This window comes from Carcharodon carcharias, chromosome 33 (genome assembly GCF_017639515.1).
Source record: "Carcharodon carcharias isolate sCarCar2 chromosome 33, sCarCar2.pri, whole genome shotgun sequence".
NCBI classification, from domain to species: domain Eukaryota; kingdom Metazoa; phylum Chordata; class Chondrichthyes; order Lamniformes; family Lamnidae; genus Carcharodon; species Carcharodon carcharias.
The window spans coordinates 1,044,651-1,068,279 of NC_054499.1; the positions used below are offsets into that span (position 1 = coordinate 1,044,651).

Below are 23,629 nucleotides of genomic sequence, written 5' to 3' on the forward strand. Positions count from 1 at the left end.
GTGCAAAAATTGACTATTGCATTTGCTCCACTACAACACTTTAAAAGCAGTTGTATGGCAGTGCTGGGCAATCCGGATTGTACAATTCATAGCACAAACAACCAATTTATCATCATTCAGCCTCACAATCTGATTCACTTAAGCTTGCTTCATATGCAGGGACCTGTCCTCCAAGGACAAATGCCCAGGCATTGCACTTTTTAAAAAAATAGAAAAAAAAGCATCGGGGTCAATAGCTCCCAGTGCGTTCCCCATTGCAAATCCTCGAGCAGTCAGAGCTGAATTGCCAACCAATCAGCACCCTTTCCTCATGTTTCTGTTCCCTTTGAAATGTGTGTTTGCCCTGATCAGTGTGGGATGAAAGTCTCGCAACATCTCTTTCTTCAGCAATATTTTAAAAGTACTTTGCGACCATTGAATAAAAGATGCTATATAAATACAAGTACATTCTTATTTCTCCTTTCTAATTATATTGCCTATTTTTGAACCATCTGCAATATTTTATATTATTTGAGAGTGTATTAGTACTGATAAATACAAATTATAAATAATGTCCTCAAGTATTTTTTCCCCTCGATGTAATTTCTTCAGATTAGGAAGTACAGCATAATTTTTTAAGATTGGGTGTAACCAGGAAAGGCTGATCAGCCAACTGTTTCCAAATCCTTTACCAGTGTCAATGCTGGATGTTAGCAAGTGTAAAAAAACAAGACAAATTGCAGTAATTAGTTGATGTCAAGATTGAATTTAAAATCCTTGAAACTGTAGGCAGAAGGGTGAAATTCCACAGGTTCCAAGTCCTGAAGAGCATTGATTAGTGAAGGAGATAGGTTGATGTTGACGAATCATATCTCAGATCTTTATTGAATAGTAAGTCCACAAGCGCTGAGAGGATTGGGTGACCCAGCAACAGAAAATGTTCAACAATAATGAAAGAAAACATGGGGCAAGGACAAACACGTGCCATCATTCTCCTTATATACATGGAAAGAAACCTGGCTGTAGTGTAAATAGTTCAAATGTAACTCTAAGAGTCAGAATAAGGAAGAATGCAATTATGCGTTATGCCTAAGTTAGGTTTATTGTGCATGTATATGAAGGCAGTGTGATAAACAAGGGCTGCAACCTACAGGCACAGATAAGTCCTTTTTTTTCCCATTTATTCTTTCATGGGATGTGGATGTGGCTGGCAAGGCCAACATTTGTTGCCCATTCCCAATTGCCCTTGAACTGAGCGGCTTGCCACACCATTTCAGAGGGCATTGCTGTGGCTCTAGAGTAGGCCAAACCCTAAAGGACATTAGTGAACCAGATGGGTTTTTAATCACCATTACCGAGACTAGCTTTTCAACTCCAAATTATTAATCAAATATAAATTCCACCAACTGCCTCGATGAGGAGTACATTGAACGTTTTTAGGGATAGTTTGTTAGAATAGCATGTTCTGGAACCAACCAGACAGCAGGCTTTACTAGACCTGGTATTGTGCAATGAGATGGGAATAATTAATGATCTCATAGTGAAGGCGCCCCTAGGTAGTAGCAGCCATGATATCTTTGAATTTTACATTCAGTTTGAGGGAGAGAGGAATGGGTTTGAGACTAAGTTCTTAAACTGAAATAAGGGCATGAAAGCTGAGCTGGCTAAAGTGAATTGGCATAGAATATAAGGAACAGCAACGAGTGACTAAAAGACAATTAAGGAGGGAAAAATTACAGTATGAGAGAAAGCTATCCAGAAATATGAAAACAGATAGTAAGAGTTTTTATAATTATTTTAAAAAGAGTTAACAAAGTGAGCTTTGGTCAATAGAAAGTGAGTCTAGAGAATTGATAATGGGAAACAAGGAGTTGGAAGATGAATTGAACAGATATTTTGCATCAGTCTTCACTATATACGATACAAGTAACATCCCAGAAGCAACTTTAAACTGGGAAATGGAAGTAGGGAAGGAAGTCAGGAAAATTAGTCACCAGAGAAGTGGTACTGAGTAAATTGTAGGAGCTGTGGGCTGACAAGGTCCCAGGTCCTGTTGAACTTTATCCTAGGGTCTTAAAATAAGTGTCTGGTGAGATAGTTGATGCATTGGTTTTAATTTTCCAAAACTCTGTAGATTCAAGGAAGGTCACATTAAACTGGAAGATAGCAAATGTAACTCCATTATCCAAAAAGGGAGAGAGACAGAAAGCAGGAAACTACAGACCAATTAGCTTAGTATCTGTCATAGGGAAAATGTTAGAAGCTATTATTAAAGAAATTATAGCAGAACACTTGGATAAGCTTAAAATTATCAGGCAGAGTCAACATGGTTCTGTGAAAGAAAAAGCATGTTTGACTAACTTATTGGAGTTCTTTGAGGAAGTAACATGTGCTGTGGATGAAGGGGAACCGGTGGATGTACTGTACTTGGATTTCCAGAAGGTATTTGATAAAGTGCCACATCAAAGGTTATTGGGGAAAATAAAAGTTCATGGTATAGGGGGTGACATATTGACACGGATGGAGATTGGCTGGTGAACAGGAAGCAGAGAGTAGGCATAAAAAGGTCTTTTTCAGGTTGGCAAGTTGGAATGAGTAGTGAGCCACAGGGATCAGTTCTGGGACCTCAATTGTTTACGATTTATATAAATGACTTAGATGAAGGGCTGGTTGCCAAGTTTGCTGATGACACAAGGATACATAGGAAAGTAAGTTGTGAAGACGACAGAAGGAGGCTATATAGATTAGGTACAGTGAGGGGCAAAGATCTGGCAAATGGAGTATAATGTGGGAAAACGTGAAACTGTTCATTTTGGCAGGAAGAATAAAAGAGAAGCATATTAACTAAATGGTGAGAGATTGCAGGGCTCTGAGGTACAAAGGGATCTGGGTGTCCTAGTGCATGAATCTCAAAAGGCTAGTATGCAAGTATAGAGGAACTGAATACAAAAAGTAAGGAGGTTATGCTTCAGTTGTACAGGGCAGTAGTTAGACAACATTTGGAGTATTGTGTACAGTATTGGTCACCTTATTTAAGTAAGGATGCAAATGCAATGGAAGCAGTTCAGAGAAGGTTTACCAGACTAATACCTGGAATGGGTGGGTTGTCTTATGAGGAAAGGCTGGACAGACTGGGCTTGTATCTGCTGGAGTTTAGAAGGGTAAAAGGTGACTTAATCAAAACCTTTTTAAGATCCTGATGGGTCTCAACAGGGTGAATGTGCAGAGGAAGTTTCGTCTTGTGGAAGAACATGGAATTAGGGGGTCACTGCTTAAAAATAAGGGTTCACGCATTTAAAGCAGAGATGAGGTGAAATGTTTTCCACTCAGGAGGCTGAGTGTCTTTGGAACTCTCTTCCTGAAAAGGTGGTGGAAGCAGAGTCTTTGAATATTTTTTATGCGGAGGTGGATAGATTCTTGGTAAGCAAGTGGGTGATCGGTTATCAGCGGTAGGTGGGATGCAGATTTCAGGTTACTATCAGATCAGCCATGATCTTATTATATGGTGGCACAGGCTCGAGGGGCTGAATGGTCTACTTCTGCTCGTTATTTGTATGTCCATATGTAATACAAGTGAGAACCAGACTTAATATAGAAAGCTCAGAGGGGGAGTGAAAAAGGAATAATAATGCAAAGAGAGAGCACGAGAAGAGACACAGCTAACAAAAGGAAATCCAAAATTCTTCCATTGGTAAATAAACCAGGTAAAAAAAAAAAGAGTAGAGCCGATTAGGGACTAAAGCAATGGATTTACACATGGAGGCAGAGGGCCTGGCTAAATGAATACTTTGCAGCAGTCTTTACCAAGGAAGAAGCTGTGAAATAGGAAGGCCATTGACACATTGTTTCGGCCAATAAAGGTTGAAAGGAAGTATTAGAAAGATTGGTTTTACTTGAGTCATCAAGAACGAATCAGACAAAAAGGATACTGAAGGAAATAAGGGTGGAAATTGTGAAGGTGCAGCCCATAATCTTCCAATCCTCCTGCAACACAGGCTTGGTGCTAGAGGACTGGAGAACGGCAAATGTTCAAAACAGGGCATCAAGTGTCATAAATGCTTTGAATCACAGAAAATGGTTCACCTTCAAGGACTAAGAACATTCTGGAAGAATATGTAACAAAAACAGAATTACCTGGAAAAACTCAGCAGGTCTGGCAGCATCGGCGGAGAAGAAAAGAGTTGACGTTTCAAGTCCTCATAACCCTTCAGCAGAACTGGGTGAATCCAAGGAGAGGGGTGAAATATAAGCTGGTTTAAGGTTGGGGGGGGGAGAAGTGGAGTGGGGTGGTGTGGTTGTAGGGACAAACAAGCAGTGATAGGAGCAGATAATCAAAAGATGTCAGAGACAAAAGAACAAAAGAACACATAGGTGTCAAAGTTGGTGATATTATCTAAGCGAATGTGCTAATTAAGAATGGATGGTAGGGCACTCAAGATACAACTGTAGTGGGGGTGGGGTGGCATAAAAAACTTAAAAATAATGGAAATAGTTGGGAAAAGAAAAATCTATATAAATTATTGGAAAAAACAAAAGGAAGGGGGAAGAAACAGAAAGGGGGTGGGGATGGAGGAGGGAGTTCAAGATCTAAAGTTGTTGAATTCAATATTCAGTCCAGAAGGCTGTAAAGTGCCTAGTCGGAAGATGAGGTGTTGTTCCTCTAGTTTGCGTTGGGCTTCACTGGAACAATGCAGCAAGCCAAGGACAGACATGTGGGCAAGAGAGCAGGGTGGTGTTAAAATGGCAAGCGACAGGGAGGTTTGGGTCATTCTTGCGGACAGACCGCAGGTGTTCTGCAAAGCGGTCGCCCAGTTTACGTTTGGTCTCTCCAATGTAGAGGAGACCGCATTGGGTGCAACGAATGCAGTAGACTAAGTTGGGGGAAATGCAAGCGAAATGCTGCTTCACTTGAAAGGAGTGTTTGGGTCCTTGGACGGTGAGGAGAGAGGAAGTGAAGGGGCAGGTGTTGCATCTTTTGCGTGGGCATGGGGAGGTGCCATAGGTGGGGGTTGAGGAGTAGGTGGTGATGGAGGAGTGGACCAGGGTGTCCCGGAGGGAACGATCCCTAGGGAATGCCGCCGGGGATGGGGGGGTGAAGGGAAGATGTGTTTGGTGGTGGCATCATGCTGGAGTTGGCGGAAATAGTGGAGGATGATCCTTTGAATGCGGAGGCTGGTGGGGTGATAAGTGAGGACAAGGGGGACCCTATCATGTTTCTGGGAGGGAGGAGAAGGCGTGAGGGTGGATGCGCGGGAGATGGGCCGGACACGGTTGAGGGCCCTGTCCTCGGTTAAGGAAGGAAGACATGTCAGAGGAACTGTTTTTGAAGGTAGCATCATTGGAACAGATGCGACGGAGGCAAAGGAACTGAGAGGATGGGATGGAGTCCTTACAGGAAGCGGGGTGTGAGGAGCTGTAGTCGAGGTAGCTGTGGGAGTCGGTGGGTTTGTAATGGATATTGGTGGACAGTCTATCACCAGAGATTGAGACAGCGAGGTCAAGGAAGGGAAAGGAAGTGTCAGACATGGACCACGTGAAAATGATGGAGGGGTGGAGATTGGAAGCAAAATTAATACATTTTTCCAAGTCCTGACAAGAGGATGAAGCAGCACCGAAGTAATCATCGATGTACCGGAGAAAGAGTTGTGGAAGGGGGCCGGAGTAGGACTGGAACAAGGAATGTTCCACATACCCCATAAAGAGACAGGCATAGCTGGGGCCCATGCGGGTACCCATAGCTACACCTTTTATTTGGAGGAAGTGAGAGGAGTTGAAGAAGAAATTGTTCAGCGTGAGAACAAGTTCAGCCAGACGGAGGAGAGTAGTGGTGGATGGGGATTGTTCGGGCCTCTGTTCGAGGAAGAAGCTAAGGGCCCTCAGACCATCCTGGTGGGGGATGGAGGTGTTCACCATGGACGTCCATGGTGAAGAGGAAGCGGTTGGGGCCAACTTACCCCACGTGGATTTCAACGGAAACTCCATCCCTCTTGTTTCAAATACACCCAGGATTACAGGTATCTCCTATCACTGCTATCTTGTCCCTACAACCACACCACCCCCCTCTACTTCTCTCCCCCGACCCAACCCCCCCCCCCCCCCCCACCCCCCCAACAAGCCTCCCCCCACCTTAAACCAGCTTATATTTCACCCCTCTCCTTGGATTCACCCAGTTCTGCTGAAGGGTCATGAGGAGTCGAAACGTCAACTCTTTTCTTCTCCGCCGATGCTGCCAGACCTGCTGAGTTTTTCCAGGTAATTCTGTTTTTGGTTTGGATTTCCAGCATCCACAGTTTTTTGTTTTTATCTGGAAGAACGTGTGTTATTTAACCAAGCAAAACCAAGCTCATTAAAAAAAGGATAGTGGCAGCATAGATACAAATTTGGCTAAGTGACAGGAAACAATAGAGAAGGATCTGTTTCCAAACTGTAGGAGACTATAGTGGGGTTCCCCAGGGATGGGTATTAGGACCACGAGTTTTCTTGACCCATTTAATGACAGGGGCATCGGTGCACAGGACATATTATCAAAATATGTAGATGACAAAAACTTGTAGGTATTGTGAAGCGCGAGGAGGATGGAGATAAACTTGTAGGTATTGTGAAGCACGAGGAGGACAGAGATAAACTTGTAGGTATTGTGAAGCACGAGGAGGACAGAGATAAACTTGTAGGTATTGTGAAGCGTGAGGAGGACAGAGATAAACTTGTAGGTATTGTGAAGCGTGAGGAGGACAGAGATAAACTTGTAGGTATTGTGAAGCGCGAGGAGGACAGAGATAAACTTGTAGGTACTGTGAAGCGCGAGGAGGACAGAGATAAACTTGTAGGTACTGTGAAGCGCAAGGAGGACAGAGATAAACTTGTAGGTATTGTGAAGCACGAGGAGGACAGAGATAAACTTGTAGGTATTGTGAAGCGCGAGGAGGATGGAGATAAACTTGTAGGTATTGTGAAGCGTGAGGAGGATGGAGATAAACTTGTAGGTATTGTGAAGCGCGAGGAGGATGGAGATAAACTTGTAGGTATTGTGAAGCGCGAGGAGGATGAAGATAAACTTGTAGGTATTGTGAAGCGCGAGGAGGATGGAGATAAACTTGTAGGTATTGTGAAGCGCGAGGAGGATGGAGATAAACTTGTAGGTATTGTGAAGCGCGAGGAGGATGGAGATAAACTTGTAGGTATTGTGAAGCGCGAGGAGGATGGAGATAAACTTGTAGGTATTGTGAAGCGCGAGGAGGATGGAGATAAACTTGTAGGTATTGTAAAGCACGAGGAGGATGGAGATAAACTTGTAGGTATTGTGAAGCGCGAGGAGGATGGAGATAAACTTGTAGGTATTGTGAAGCGCGAGGAGGATGGAGATAAACTTGTAGGTATTGTGAAGCGCGAGGAGGATGGAGATAAACTTGTATGTATTGTGAAGCGCGAGGAGGATGGAGATAAACTTGTATGTATTGTGAAGCGCGAGGAGGATGGAGATAAACTTGTAGGTATTGTGAAGCGCGAGGAGGATGGAGATAAACTTGTAGGTATTGTGAAGCGCGAGGAGGATGGAGATAAACTTGTAGGTATTGTGAAGCGTGAGGAGGATGGAGATAAACTTGTAGGTATTGTGAAGCGCGAGGAGGATGGAGATAAACTTGTAGGTATTGTGAAGCGCGAGGAGGATGGAGATAAACTTGTAGGTATTGTGAAGCGCGAGGAGGATGGAGATAAACTTGTAGGTATTGTGAAGCGCGAGGAGGATGGAGATAAACTTGTAGGTATTGTGAAGCGCGAGGAGGATGGAGATAAACTTGTATGTATTGTGAAGCGCGAGGAGGATGGAGATAAACTTGTATGTATTGTGAAGCGCGAGGAGGATGGAGATAAACTTGTAGGTATTGTGAAGCGCGAGGAGGATGGAGATAAACTTGTAGGTATTGTGAAGCGCGAGGAGGATGGAGATAAACTTGTAGGTATTGTGAAGCGCGAGGAGGATGGAGATAAACTTGTAGGTATTGTGAAGCGCGAGGAGGATGGAGATAAACTTGTATGTATTGTGAAGCGCGAGGAGGACGGAGATAAACTTGTAGGTATTGTGAAGCGCGAGGAGGATGGAGATAAACTTGTAGGTATTGTGAAGCGCGAGGAGGACGGAGATAAACTTGTAGGTATTGTGAAGCGCGAGGAGGATGGAGATAAACTTGTAGGTATTGTGAAGCGCGAGGAGGATGGAGATAAACTTGTAGGTATTGTGAAGCGTGAGGAGGATGGAGATAAACTTGTAGGTATTGTGAAGCGCGAGGAGGATGGAGATAAACTTGTAGGTATTGTGAAGCGCGAGGAGGATGGAGATAAACTTGTATGTATTGTGAAGCGCGAGGAGGACGGAGATAAACTTGTAGGTATTGTGAAGCGCGAGGAGGACGGAGATAAACTTGTAGGTATTGTGAAGCGCGAGGAGGACGGAGATAAACTTGTAGGTATTGTGAAGCGCGAGGAGGATGGAGATAAACTTGTAGGTATTGTGAAGCGCGAGGAGGATGGAGATAAACTTGTAGGTATTGTGAAGCGTGAGGAGGATGGAGATAAACTTGTAGGTATTGTGAAGCGCGAGGAGGATGGAGATAAACTTGTAGGTATTGTGAAGCGCGAGGAGGATGGAGATAAACTTGTAGGTATTGTGAAGCGCGAGGAGGATGGAGATAAACTTGTAGGTATTGTGAAGCGCGAGGAGGATGGAGATAAACTTGTAGGTATTGTGAAGCGCGAGGAGGATGGAGATAAACTTGTAGGTATTGTGAAGCGCGAGGAGGATGGAGATAAACTTGTAGGTATTGTGAAGCGCGAGGAGGATGGAGATAAACTTGTAGGTATTGTGAAGCGCGAGTAGGATGGAGATAAACTTGTAGGTATTGTGAAGCGCGAGGAGGATGGAGATAAACTTGTAGGTATTGTGAAGCGCGAGGAGGACGGAGATAAACTTGAGGACATAAGCAGGCTGCAAGAATTGGTGAACATGTGGCAGATGAAATTTAATGCAGGGAAGTGTGATGTCTTACATTTGATGAATAAAAAAATGAGGAGAGGCACTAGATTGCAGGAGCAGGGAGTATTTGGAATGAATGATTGAAGGTGGCAGGGCAGATTGAGAAAGCAGTTAACAAGAGATACAGAACCTGGGCTTTATAAATAGAGGTAGAGAGTATAATGGCAAGTGAGTCTTTATAAAACATTGGTTCAGCCTCAACTGGAGTATTGTGTCCAGTTCTGGGCACCACATCTTAGGAAGGATGTGAAGGCATGAGAGAAGTTGTAGAAGAGATTTACAAGAATGGTTCCATTCACTAGGAATGATGAGGGGCTTCAGTGATGTAGATTGACTGGAGAAGCTGTGGCTGTTCTCCTCAAGAGAAGAAAAGGTTGAAAGGAGATTTGATAGAAGTGTTAAAAATCATAAGGTGTCTAGCCAGGGTAGACAGAGAGAAACCATTCCTAGCAAAACTGGAGTTAATGGGAATCAGGGATAAAACCCTCTACTGGTTGAGCCATACCTCGCACAAAGTGTGATGATTGTGGTTGCTGGAAGTCAATTATCTCAGTCCCAGGACATCACTGCAGGAGTTCCTCAGGGTAGTGTCCTCAGCCCAATCATCTTCAGTTACTTCATCAATGACCTTCCCTCCATCATAAAGGTCAGAAGTAGGGATGTTCGCTGATGATTGCACAATGTTCAGCACCATTCGTGACTCCTCAGATACTGAAGCAGTCCCTGTCCAAATGCAGCAAGACCTGGACAATATCCAGGCTTGGGCTGACAAGTGGCAAGTAACATTCACACCACACAAGTGTCAGGCAATGACCATCTCCAACAAGAGAGAATCCAACCATTGCCCCTTGATATTCAATGGCATTACCATCACTGAATCCCCCACTATCAACATTCTGGGGGTTACCATTGACCAGAAACTGAACTGGACTGGACTAGCCATATAAATACTGTGGCAACAAGAGCAGGTCAGATGCTGGGAATCCTGTGACAAGTAACTCACCTCCTGACTCCCCAAAGCCTGTCCACCATCTACAAGGCACAAGTCAGGAGTGTGATGGAATAGTCCCCACTTGCCTGGATGAGTGCAGCTCCCACAACACTCAAGAAGCTCAACACCATCCAGGACAAAGCAGCCACTTGATTGGCACCACATCCACAAACATTCACTCCCTCCACCACCGACGCACAGTAGCAGCAGTGTGTGTACCATCTGCAAGATGCACTTCAGCAACTCACCAAGGCTCCTTCGAAAGCACCTTCCAAACCCACAAACTCTACCACCTAGAAGGACAAGGGCAGAAGGTGCATGGAAACATCACCACCTGGAATTTCCCCTGCACCATCCTGACTTGGAAATATATCGGCCGTTCCTTCAGTGAAACTGGGTCAAAAATCCTGGAACTCCCTCCTTAACAGCGCTGTGGGTGTACCTACACCAGACGGACCGTGCCAGTTCAAGAAGGTGCCTCAACACCACCTTCTTAGGGGCAATTAGGGACACACAATAAACACTGGCCTAGCCAGCGACACCCACATTCCGTGATTTTTTTTTTCTAAAGAGATAATGACAAAAGAACCAAAGGCGACAGGATTTTAATGCAGCGAGTACTTAGGATCTGGAATGCACTGCCTGAGAGTGTAGGGCAGACTGGGTCACTGCAGGTTTTCGAAAAGAATTGAATAATTACCGAAAGAGAAAAGAATTGCAGGAGTGCAGGGAAACAGCAGGCAGAGAGCCTAGCTCAGTTCTCTTACAGGGAGCTAGCAGGGATATGACAGATCAAATGACCTTTCTAATGATAAAGGCCCATGTTATCTCAATAATCCTGGCTCTAAATATTTTATTACGTATAGAGAGAATATTATGGCCCGGTAAACAGTTACACACACAAGATGCTGCAAATTTCTAATCAATTTGAATAAATCGAGCTTAATAGCTCCAGCTTTTGAAACTCAAAGGCATCCCTTTCTATGTTCCACTCCAAGCAGTATGTTACCTTCCTGAGTGAAACAAATCATTTAGTCATGAACTATGGATAGATCTGTATTGTGAACATTTGTCAAGATTTGCATAATCGAGAGCGTCTAAATTCATTCCAGGTAATGCCTCTAGGATACACACAAACACACCATTAACTAGGGTTGGATTTTAATGTGCATTTCACGTGGGACACATCAGCATTTAAACACAGCGTCATCCACTCCCCATAGATAAAATTTGTACTGACCTTCATTTGAAAGCTGAAGGGGGGATGTCATTCCATTACACACTGATGACTTTGGAAGTGAGGATGTAAAGGAGTCAGACAGAGGAAGGGACATCGACACTATCCTGTGGTTGTAAGATGAGGGAGAGGAATCCTGAAAAATTAAAAATTGTCATTAATTGCAAGGTGGAAAAGGTAGATTGAAGAGAGTGCACGGTCCAAACGTTCAGTGTAAATTTTGTGACAATTAGAGAATAGTCACATTTCAACTCTTGGAATCTCCATGTTAATTGGACTCAGGTGGACACCTTCAATCTAATTTTTAGCAAACTCAGAACAGCATCTGCATCCACAGGAGCTGTTTACAGTAATGCTTAATAGAATTCAGGACAAAGCCCTCAAAATGTGTCACAGGAACATACAAATTAGGAGGAGTAGGCCACTCAGCCCCTCGAGCCTGCTCCGTCATTCAACAAGATCATGGCTGATCCGATTATAACCTCAACCCCACACTCCCGCCTACCCCGATAACCTTTCACCCGATTTCTTATTATGAACCTATCTAGCTGGGCCTTAAAATTATTCAAAGATTCTCTCCCTGAAAAGGCAGTGGAAGCAGAGTTTCAAAGACTCAAGCCCCTCAGAACAAATTTCTCCTCATCTCAGTCTTAAGCGGGTGACTCAATTTTAAACAGTGACCCCTAGATCTAGATTCTCCCACAAGAGGAAACACCCTCTCCACATCCACCCTGTCAAGACCCCTCAGGATCTTATAAGTTTCAATCAAGTCACCTCTCACTTTCCTAAACTCCAGCGGATACAAGCCTAACCTGTCCAACCTTTCCTCATAAAACAACCCACCCATTCCAGGTATTAGTCTATTAAACCTTCTCTGAATTGCTTCCAACACATTTACATCCCTCCTTAAATAAGGAGACCAATACTGTGCACAGTACTCCAGATGTGGTCTCACCAGTGCCCTGTATAACTGAAGCATAACCTCCTTAGTTTTAAATTCAATTCCCCTCATGATAAATAATAACATTCTATTAGCTTTCCCAATTACTTGCTATTCTGCAATTCATGCACGAGGACACTTAGATCCCTCTGCATCTCAGAGCTCGGCAATCCCTCAGCATTAGATAATATACTTTTTTATTTTTCCTGCCAAAATGGACAATTTCACATTTTCCAACATTATACCCCATTCACTTCACCAATCTACATCCCTTTGTAGCCTCATGTCCTTATCACAACTTACTTTCACATCTATCTTGATGTCATCAGTAAATTTAGCAACCGTACTGTCAGCCCCTTCATTCCAGTCATTTGTATAAATTGTAAAGAGGAGGTCCCAGCTCTGATCCCTGAGGCAAACTACTCATTACATCTTGACAACCAGAAAATGATCTATTTACTCTGTTTCCTGTTAGATAGCCAATCTTCTATCCCTACCAACATGTTACCCCTACACCATGAGCTTTTATTTTCCACAATAATTTTTTGACATGGCACCTTATCAAATGCCTTCTTGAAATCTAACTATAGTACATCCATCACTTCCCCTTTATCCACAGCACGTGACTCCTTCAAAGAACTCCAATAAATTGTTTAAATAGGATTTCCCTTTCACAAAACAATATTGACTCTGCATGATTACCTTGAATCTTTCCATGTACTCTGTTATAACATATTCAATAATAGCTCTAACATTTTCCCTATGACAGATGTTAGGTTAACTGGCCTGGAGTTTCCCATTTTCTGTTTCCCTCCCTTTTTGAATAAAGGAGTTACATTTGCTATTTAACCATCTAATGGAACCGTCCCAGAATCTGGGGAAATCTTGAAAATTAAAATCAACACATCAACTATCTCAAGATAAAAGCAAAAAACTGTGGATGCTGGAACTCCAAAGTAAAAACAAAAATACCTGGAAAAACTCAGCAGATCTGACAGCATCTGCGGAGAGAAACACAGTTAACGTTTCGAGTCTGCATGAATCTTCAACAGAACTAAGGAAAAATAGAAGAGAGGTGAAATATAAGCTGGTTTAAGGCGAGGGGGGGGTGGTGGGAAACTGGTAGAGCTGGATAGAGGGCCAGTGATAGGTGGAGATAACCAAAAGATGTCACAGACAAAAGGACAAAGAGGTGTTGAAGGTGGCGATATTATCTAAGGAATGTGCTAATTAAGGGTAGAAAGCAGGACACGCAAGGTACAGATAGACCTAGTGGGGGTGGGGTGGGGGTGAAGGTACAGATAGCCCTAGTGGGGGTGGGGGGAAGGTACAGATAGCCCTAGTGGGGGTGGGGTGGGGTGAAGGTACAGGTAGCCCTAGTGGGAGTGGGGTGGGAGAAAGGTACAGATAGCCCTAGTGGGGGTGGGGTGAAGGTACAGATAGCCCTAGTGGGGATGGGGTGGGGAGAAGGTACAGATAGCCCTAGTGGGGGTGGGGTGGGGGGAAGGTACAGATAGCCCTAGTGGGGGTGGGGTGGGGAGAAGGTACAGATAGCCCTAGTGGGGGTGGGGTGGGGTGGGGTGAAGGTACAGATAGCCCTAGTGGAGGTGGGGTGGGGAGAAGTTACAGATAGCCCTAGTGGGGGTGGGGTGGGGTGGGGTGAAGGGACAGATAGCCCTAGTGGGGGTGGGGTGGGGAGAAGGTACAGATAGACCTAGTGGGGGTGGAGTGAAGGTACAGATAGACCTAGTGGGGGTGGGGTGGGGAGAAGGTACAGATAGCCCTAGTGGTGGGGGGGTGAAGGTACAGATAGCCCTAGTGGGGGTGGGGTGGGGAGAAGGTACAGATAGCCCTAGTGGGGGTGGGGTGAAGGTACAGATAGCCCTAGTGGGGGTGGGGTGAAGGTTCAGATAGCCCTAGTGGGGGTGGGGTGGGGTGAAGGTACAGATAGCCCTAGTGGGGGTGGGGTGGGGTGAAGGTACAGATAGCCCTAGTGGGGGTGGGGGGGGGGTGGTGAAGGTACAGATAGCCCCAGTGGGGGTGGGGTGGGGGGAAGGTACAGATAGTCCTAGTGGGGGTGTGGTGGGGGGAAGGTACAGATAGCCCTAGTGGGGGTGGGGGGGGGTGGTGAAGGTACAGATAGCCCCAGTGGGGGTGGGGTGGGGGGAAGGTACAGATAGTCCTAGTGGGGGTGGGGTGGGGTGAAGGTACAGATAGCCCTAGTGGGGGTGGGGGGGAAGGTGCAGATAGCCCTAGTGGGGGTGGGGTGAAGGTACAGATAGCCCTAGTGGGGGTGGGGGGAAGGTACAGATAGCCCTAGTGGGGGTGGGGGTGGGGGTGGGGTGAAGGTACAGATAGCCCTAGTGGGGGTGGGGTGAAGGTACAGATAGCCCTAGTGGGGGTGGGGTGAAGGTACGGATAGACCTAGTGGGGGTGGGGTGAAGGTACGGATAGACCTAGTGGGGGTGGGGTGAAGGTACGGATAGACCTAGTGGGGGTGGGGTGAAGGTACGGATAGACCTAGTGGGGGTGGGGTGGGGTGAAGGTACAGATAGCCCTTGTGGGGGTGGGGTGGGGTGAAGGTACAGATAGCCCTAGTGGGGGTGGGGTGGGGTGAAGGTACAGATAGCCCTAGTGGGGGTGGGGTGGGGTGAAGGTACAGATAGCCCTAGTGGGGGTGGGGTGGGGTGAAGGTACAGATAGACCTAGTGGGGGTGGGGTGGGGTGAAGGTACAGATAGCCCTAGTGGGGGTGGGGTGGGGTGAAGGTACAGATAGCCCTTGTGGGGGTGGGGTGGGGTGAAGGTACAGATAGCCCTAGTGGGGGTGGGGTGGGGTGAAGGTACAGATAGCCCTAGTGGGGGTGGGGTGGGGTGAAGGTACAGATAGTCCGAGTGGGGGTGGGGGTGGGGGGAAGGGATTGAAATTGGCTAAAAGGTAGAGATAAAGCAATGGATGGAAATACATTTAAAAATAATGGAAATAGGTGAGAAAAGAAAAATCTATATATATTATTGGAAAAAAAAATAAGAATAAAAAAAGTGGGGTGGGGGGGGGGTGGAAATCGGAAAGGGGGTGGGGATGGAGGAGAGAGTTCATGATCTAAAGTGGTTGAATTCAATATTGAGTCCGGAAGGCTGTAAAGTGCCTAGTCAGAAGATGAGGTGCTGTTCCTCCAGTTTGCGTTTGGAACATTGCAGCAAGTCTTGTCCTTTTTTCTGTGACATCTTTTGGTTATCTCTACCTATCACTGGCCCTCTACCCAGCTCTACTTGACCCACCGCACCACCACCACCCCACCACCCCCCCACCCCCCACCACCCCCTTTAAACCAGCTTATATTTCACCTCTCTTCTATTCTTACTTGGTTCTGTTGAAAGGTCATTCGGACTCGAAATGTTAACTGTGCTCCTCTCCGCAGATGCTGCCACGTCAACTCTCTCCCTAGCCACTTCTTTTAAGAGCCTAGGATGAAGTCCATCAGGACCCGGGGATTTGTCAGCCCACAGCTCCAATGATTTGCTCAGTAACACTTCCCTAGTGATCGTAATTTTCTTGAGTTCCTCCCTGCCCTTCTATTTCCTGATTACAGCTCTTCCTGGGATGTTACTTGTATCCTCTGTAGTGAGGATCAATGCAAAATACCTGTTCAATACATCTGCCATCTCCTTATTTTGCATTATTAACTCCCCAGACTCACTTTCTATAGGATCAACACTCCCCTTCATTAACTCAGCTCTTTTTTAAACTATCTATAGAAACTCTTAATACTTGTTTTTAATATTTCTCGATAGCTTTCTCCCAAACTCTAATTTTCCCCTCCTTATTAATCTTTTAATCATCCTTTGCTGTTTTTTATATTCTGTCAATCAGCTGACCTGCCACCCATCTTTGCACAATGATATACTTTTTACTTAAGTTTCATATATCTTTAACTTGGTTAATTAACCACGGATGGTGGGTCATCAGCTTGAAATTCTCATTCTTTCTCTTTAAATCAAAAGTAAACAAAAATAGATAACACATGCGTCAACATTTGCATCAAGGACCTCCTGATCTGATCTCCTTGATGTGGATTGGGAGTCCACATGCCACTGAGAAGCCACTTGGAGAATTGAACTTATTGCAGTTATGTTATCAACCAAGTTTCTTTGTGCAGGGGTGATCAGCTTATCGGACAGTCTGTTACTGTGTGGCAGTTCTGGACGAGTACCTTATCCAAACTTGTACCAGTGTAGCAGTTATGTAATTGGGATGCCAAGGCCAGCATTTAATGCACACCCTTAGCTGCCGTTGGCAGATGATGGAGAGTCGTCATCTTGAGCTGCTGCAGAAGATGTGGTTTATGTAACTGAGTGGTTAACTATGCTCTTTCCAGAGGGAAATCAAGAGTCAACCACATTTTTGTGGCACTGGAGCCACATAAACCAGTCTGAGTAAGGACAGCAGTTTGTTTTCAATAAAAGATCAATAGTAAACCAGTCGGGTCTTTAACAGATGGATAGCCACATATACTGACCCCAGTAGCTAGTTTTAAATAGACTTACTCTTTCATTATCCATGCTTCTGCTTTTGGGAAATGTTTCTTGCACTGAGGGATACGTAGCAATTATTCCAAAACTTGAACAGTGAACAATCCTCCACTGTACGTTTCACCCTTTCAAAAGCAGGAAGCTGTAACTTCCTCTAAAAATAAAGACATCAGAAAGCACAGCAGCAGTGTTTACAACAGATAATCAGGGATTATTTCATGAGCTTAGTCACACATCTGAAATAATACTGAGCAAAAGTATCAAATGGGAAAAGGACATCAAGACTGCATCTAAACCACACCCCATGTACACTTAACGATGTTACGGACTCTACCACACTCACTTAATCTCTTTCAACAGACCATGTACAACTCATCATTGACTTTAACCCACCTCTTAACATTCTTCGATAGCTCATGTGCTACAGGGTCTGGCAAGAAATGATATGTAAACTCCCCTTTTCCATTCAGTTTCTTCAGGCAAGTTGCCACATTGTCCTTACTGTCCACTACTGTCTATGTGCTTTATGACAATTAATAAAAATGTAACCAATAATCCAGCAATTAAAGAACAGCTTTGGAATAAAGATCAAACTTAAATTTTAATTTCACTTTATATGGAAATGAGTTTGACAACAGAGTTCAATTTTAGTGAATTGTTTTCTAACTGGTGAGATTATATGGTGTAAATTTGTGGGGCATTTATATTTCAGCAACATGTGATATATCACAAAAAAAGACTGGAAAGATGTTCTAAAAGAATAAACTTAAATGAAAATCTGGGGGTCCAAGATGGACCCACTACAACAATTCACATCTCCTCCATCATAAATCCTGTCCTATAAAGTTATAGTTTCCTGAGGGAAGATTACAAATTACTCACTAATCACAAATTAAAACTGCAGAATATCCCTCCCTCACATCTCCAACGCCAGCATTATACAAACCATAGTGTATTTCATCCCAACAACTTTATGCTCCAATTGCCAACCACGTACAGTGTTAGAATCATATCTCTCAAGACCGAAGTTCTCTTTTACAAAATGAAAGGATTTGGCATGATCTGGACATGCGGATGCTAACTTGGGATTTGTTTTTTTTAATGGCCTTAAGTTCACCTTGGAACTGTAAACAAGCAGGTCTTTTCCAAGAAATCATCTGATCTGTATGGTCCTTGGAGCTGTGTGTTTGTGTTGAGCTGCAAAGTGTTTTAATTAATGAAGCTGGGAGACAGAAAGGCAATCAGATGGGAAAGAGGGTAGAAACTAAATTGTGAGCCTGCTTGTTTTAAAGACAGTCTCATTGGAGATCAAGCTGAGAAGGGAAGGCTACCTTGATTGCTCCCTCTCTCTACTTTGCCTAAAATTTTCTGGGGCTATCAACCTGTAGCCAGAGAACCTTCATCTGAGTGTAACCAGTCTGCATTTGGACCTGAGAAGCTGAGACCAGTGGTGGGGACTTCTAGACATCCACTGGGACTAGCAGCCCATCTTCATGAGAGAACTCCAAGTCGACAGCATCAAGACCCTGCAAACTTTATCCTTTATTTTATAATGTCCAGTTTCCAAAGCCCAGCTCTGAATGGAGACTGTCTTTTGTTTCTGTGTGTGTGTGTGCTGGAGAAATTCTTAATTATAATTGTGTGTTAATCAGTATTTGAAACTTATTAAAAGAAGTTTTGTTTTAAAATAAATTAATTGAGTTTTTGAAGAAGCCTGGTAGAGCCTCTTTTCTTCTGGGTACTAGAGGTATAGGTACACAACTGGCCATTTCAGTGAGAAAATTAAACGTTTAAATTAATGGTATGGCCTATGGAGTAGTGGCAGCTTGATAAGTCATGCATTCCTCTCAGCCCAGTCATAACAAACTAGGGGCTCTTTCAGGATTTGAAATGCGGACAGTAGGTGATTGGACGCAGAATAATAATTGGTAAGGGATAAAGGGACGGCGATCAAGTTTCTTATCATTGGTAAACTAAAAAGACAAAGGCTTTTTTACAGATGGAAAACCTAACCATGGCTGGTTTACAGAAATTAACCAAGAGTAAGCTAACGGAATTGGTGGATAAACTGGAGTTAGAATTATCCAAAGGGGTGAGGAAAGCAGACATAGTTGAGATGATAGCACAGCATTTGAAACCAGAAGGGACACCAGAGAGACCACATTCTCCAGGGGATGATTCAATTGAGTTAGCAAAGGGCCAGATGCAAATGAAGCAATTTGAACATGAAAAAGAACTGGAAAAAAAACTTGAATTAGAGGCAAAAGAAAAAGGAAAATAGAAGGAAAGAGAAAGGGAAATAGAAGGAAAGAGAAAGGGAAATAGAAGGAAAGAGAAAGGGAAATAGAAGGAAAGGGAAAGGGAAATAGAAGGAAAGGGAAAGGGAAATAGAAGGAAAGGGAAAGGGAAATAGAAGGAAAGGGAAAGGGAAATAGAAGGAAAGGGAAAGGGAAATAGAAGGAAAGGGAAAGGGAAATAGAAGGAAAGGGAAAGGGAAATAGAAGGAAAGGGAAAGGGAAATAGAAGGAAAGGGAAAGGGAAATAGAAGGAAAGGGAAATAGAAGGAAAGAGAAATAGAAGGAAAGAGAAATAGAAGGAAAGAGAAATAGAAGGAAAGAGAAAGACCAGGAGAGAAAGGAAAATAAAGAATTGGCATTAAAAACGCTGGAGGCAAAAGAACATGGAAGAAAAACAGCATTTAGGAAGCTGCAACTGGAATTTCAGCCAAGGGAGAAGGATAAAGAAAGAGAAGCAAAGGAGAGAGAGAAGAATTGAGAAAGGGAATACCAGCCTAAAAGGCTGGACCTTAAACAAAGAGGCCTCAGGTGCTGAGGGAGGTTCTGATGATGAAAAAACCTCCAACCCAAAGCTTAGTGGGGAGATGTTTAAATTTAGCACAAGCTTTTCCAAAGTTTGAGAAAAAGGATGTAGAGGCCCATTCTTTATTTCATTTGAGAAGGTAGCTAAGCAAATGAAGTGGCCAAACGAAATCTGGACATTGCTCTTACAGAGCAGGCTGGTGGGTAGAGCTCCCGAGGTTTATGCTTCACTTTCAGAAGATGTTTCTATGGATTGTGTTGCAGTTACAAAGACTATTCTGAGTGTCTATGAGTTAGTCCCTGAGGAATACAGGCAGGAATTTCAGAATACAAGGAAACAACCTGGGCAGACCTATATTGAGAGTTTAAGAGGGTAAAACAAAGTAATTTTGACGTAACAATATTAGAAATGAAATTCTAATGAGGAGATGGAGACCTCCTCATAGACCTGCAGATGAGGAGTGGACGCTTGTTCATCAGGTAGTGGTACCACCCAAATATTATAAAGAGATATTACAAATAGCACATGAAATTCCCTTGGCAGGACATGTAGGGATATGGAAAACTCAAGCATGGATAAACTGGCAGTTTTACAGCCCAGGTCTTCATAAGGACGTAAAGCAGTTTTGTGAAACGTGCCAAGTGGTAGAAAAACCACAGCATGCAATCAAACCAGCATCTTAATTCCTGTACCAGTTTTTGGGGAACCATTCAGTAGGGTGTTAGTGGGCTGTGTGGGTCCATTACTAAAAACAAAAGCAGGACACCAGGATATCCTTACTGTTATGCATATGACAACTCGATTTCCAGAGACCATCTCTTTGAGGACCAGTACAGCTAAAGTAGTGGCAGAAAGTTAACCCAATTTTTTGCTCGATATGGATTACTGGTAGAGATCCAGTCGATCAAGGTTCCAATTTTATGTCAAAAATTTTCCAGAGCCTTATGAGTAGGTTAGGTATAAAATAGTTAAAGTCCACAACATATCAACCCCGAACACAGGGAGCTTTAGAGAGGTACCATCAAACTCTCAAAACAATGATTAAAGCAAATTGTCATGAATGTCCCCACGATTGGGACAAAGGTCTGGATTTTCTTTTATTTGCTACCCGAGATTCACCAAATGAATCGACTGGTTTCAGCCCCTTTGGATTAATTTACAGACATGAGATAAGAGATCCTCTGAAATTAGTCTAAGAAAGGTTTTTAGGAGAGAATGTTACATTATGTGTCTGTGTTTCCAGGAATGGCTCCCGGGAGCCTGTAAAGTGCCTCGAGAACATCTTAAAGTCTCTCAAACAAGGATGAAGGAATGGGCAGGTAAGCAAGCTGCAAACCGAATATTACAACCAGGGGATGAAGTGTTATTGCCTTTACAGGGGGAGCCTCAGAGCATGGTTCAGTGGTCCATACAAGGTAATCGAGGGTTAATAAAGCAAATTACTTCATAAATACACCAGATGATAGGAAAAAGAGTCGGCTGTGTCATATCAATATGTTAAAATGATACCATCGTGGGGAGGAAGATAGGAAAGAGCAGGTATATCAGGTTGTAAGCATAGTGAAGCATAAGAGAGACAGTGAGAGTGAGGTAGAAGGAGACTTAGTTCATAAATTGAGCCTCCTCCTATCCAGTTAGCTAACACAAATATTAAGACAGTTAGATACCATATTTTCATACTTAGAGGTAGGACAATGAGAGGATCTAGTGAGGTTACTCACAGAATTTAAGGGGATCTGTAGGGATAAACCAGGGTCTACAACTTTAGCCACACACGAAATGGATGTCGGGGAATTTTCTCCCATAAATCAACATCCTTATTGGTTAAGTCCAGAAAAACAAGCAGAAGTGACAGCAGAAATTCAGTATGTGTTAGAAAATCACCTAATTGAGCCTAGTCAAAGCAGATGGTGTTCTGTAGTGTAAGTGCCTAAACCCAACAGGTCAACCAGTTTCTTCACAGACTACAGAAAGGTTAATGCAGTAACAAAAATGGATTCCTACCCAACACCTCGCCTAGAAGATTGTATTGACAGAGTTAGCAGCGCCACATTCCTTACGAAGATAGTTTTGTTGAAAGGATACTGGCAAGTACGTTTAACACCATGAGCTAAGGAGATATCGGTTTTTAATCACACCAAATGGGCTATACCAATGCTGAATAATGCCATTTGGACTAAAAAATGCTCTAGCCACTTTCCAAAGAATAATGAATCAGGTGATCACTAATGTTTGGAACTGTGTGGTTTACTTGGATGATGAATCGGTAAATGGCAACACATGGAAAGACCATTTAAATCAGCTGGAGGCCTTACTTAAACAATTACAGTCAGCAGATCTAGTAATAAACCTTGCCAAAAGTGGGTTCAACTTATTTCGGGCATATGAACAAATTAATTAGGAGCAGGAAAAGGCCACTCGGCCCCTCAAGTCCACTCCATCAGTCAATAAGATCATGGCTGATCTGAATGTAACCTCAACCCCACATTCCTGCCTAAACCCAATGACCTTTCACCCCCTTGTTAATCAAGAATCTATCTAGCTCTCCTTAAAAATATTCAGAGACTCTGCTTCCATCACGTTTTGAGGAAGTGTGTTCCAAAGGCTCTCAACCCTCATTCTCCTCATTTCTGTCTTAAATGAGTGACACCTTATTTTTAAACAGTGACCCCTAGCTCTAGATTCTCCCCAAGAGGAAACACCCTCTCCACATTCACCCTGTCAAGACCCCTCAGGGTCTTAAAGGTTTCAGTTAAGTCACCTCTTAATCTTCTAAACTCCAGCGGATACGAGCCTAACCTGTCCAACCTTGACTCATAAGACAACTCACCCATTCCTGGCATTAGGCTAGTAAACCTTCTCTTAACTGCTTCTTACGCATTTCCACCTTTCTTTAAATAAGGAGTCCAGCACTGTACACAATACTCCGGATGTGGTCTCACCAATGCCCTATATAATTAAAGGATAACCTCCCTACTTTCATATTCGATTCCCCTCACAATAAACAATAACATTCTATTAGCTTTCCTAATTACCTGCTGTACCTGCACACTAATCTTTTGTGATTCATGCACTAGAACACCCACATCCCTCTGAATTTCAGAACTCCTCAATCTCTCACCATTTAGATAATAAGCTTCTTTTTTATTCTTCCTGCCAAAATGAAGAATTTCACATTTTCCCACGTTATACCCCATTTGCCAGATCTTTGCCCCCTCATTTAACCTAAGTCACTTTGTAGCTTCCTTGCATCCACTTTCACTTTCCTACCCACCTTTGTGTCATCAGCAAATTTAGAAACCATTCCTTCGGTCCCTTCATCCAAGTCATTTATATAAATTGTAAACAGTTGAGGTCCCAGCGCTGATCCCTGTGGCACACCACTCGTCACATCCAGTCAACCAGATAAAGACCCATTTATACATACTCTCTGCTTCCTGTTAGCTAACCAATCTTCTGTCCATGTCAACATGTTACCCTCTACACCATGAGCTTTTATTTTCTGCAATAACCTTTGATGTGGCACATCATCAAATGCTTTCTGGAAATCTAAGTACATCCACTTGTTCCCCTTTATCCACAGCACATGTTACTCCTTCAAAGAACTCCAATAAATTGAAACCATGCTGACGCTGCCTGATTACCTCGAATTTTTCTAAGTGCCTTGCTATAACATCTTTAATAATAGCTTCTAACATTTTCCCTATGACAGATGTTAGGATAACTGGCCTATAGTTTCCTGCTTTCTGTCTCCCTCCCTTTTTGAATAAAAGGAGTTATGCTTGCTATTTTCCAGTCTAATGGAACCTTCTCCAAATCTAAGGAATTTCAGAAAATTAATCATGCATCAGCTATCTCACTAGCCACTGCTTGAGACTTTAAGGTGAAATCCATCTGGACCTGGGGATTTGTCAGCCTGCAGCCAGAACAATTTGCTTAACACCACTTTCCTGGTGATTGTAATTTTCCCAATTTCTCCCTGCCTTCCATTTCCTGATTTACAGCTATTTCTGGGATGTTACTTGTGTCCTCTATAGTGAAGACCGAAGCAAAATACCTGTTTGCTTCATCTGTCATCTCCCTACTTTCCATTATCAATT

General features: G+C 43.5%; 1 protein-coding gene across 1 annotated transcript in view; it reads left to right on the forward strand.

Moving 5' to 3' along the window:
- LOC121272284 (transcription factor HES-4-like) overlaps positions 1 to 23,629 on the forward strand; it is a 167,310-nt gene that overhangs the window by 17,404 nt on the left and 126,277 nt on the right. Inside the window, exon 2 of the mRNA XM_041178851.1 lies at positions 20,773 to 20,848. The gene's annotated coding sequence lies outside the window, so the exon portion shown is untranslated. The remainder of the gene's footprint in view (positions 1 to 20,772; positions 20,849 to 23,629) is intronic.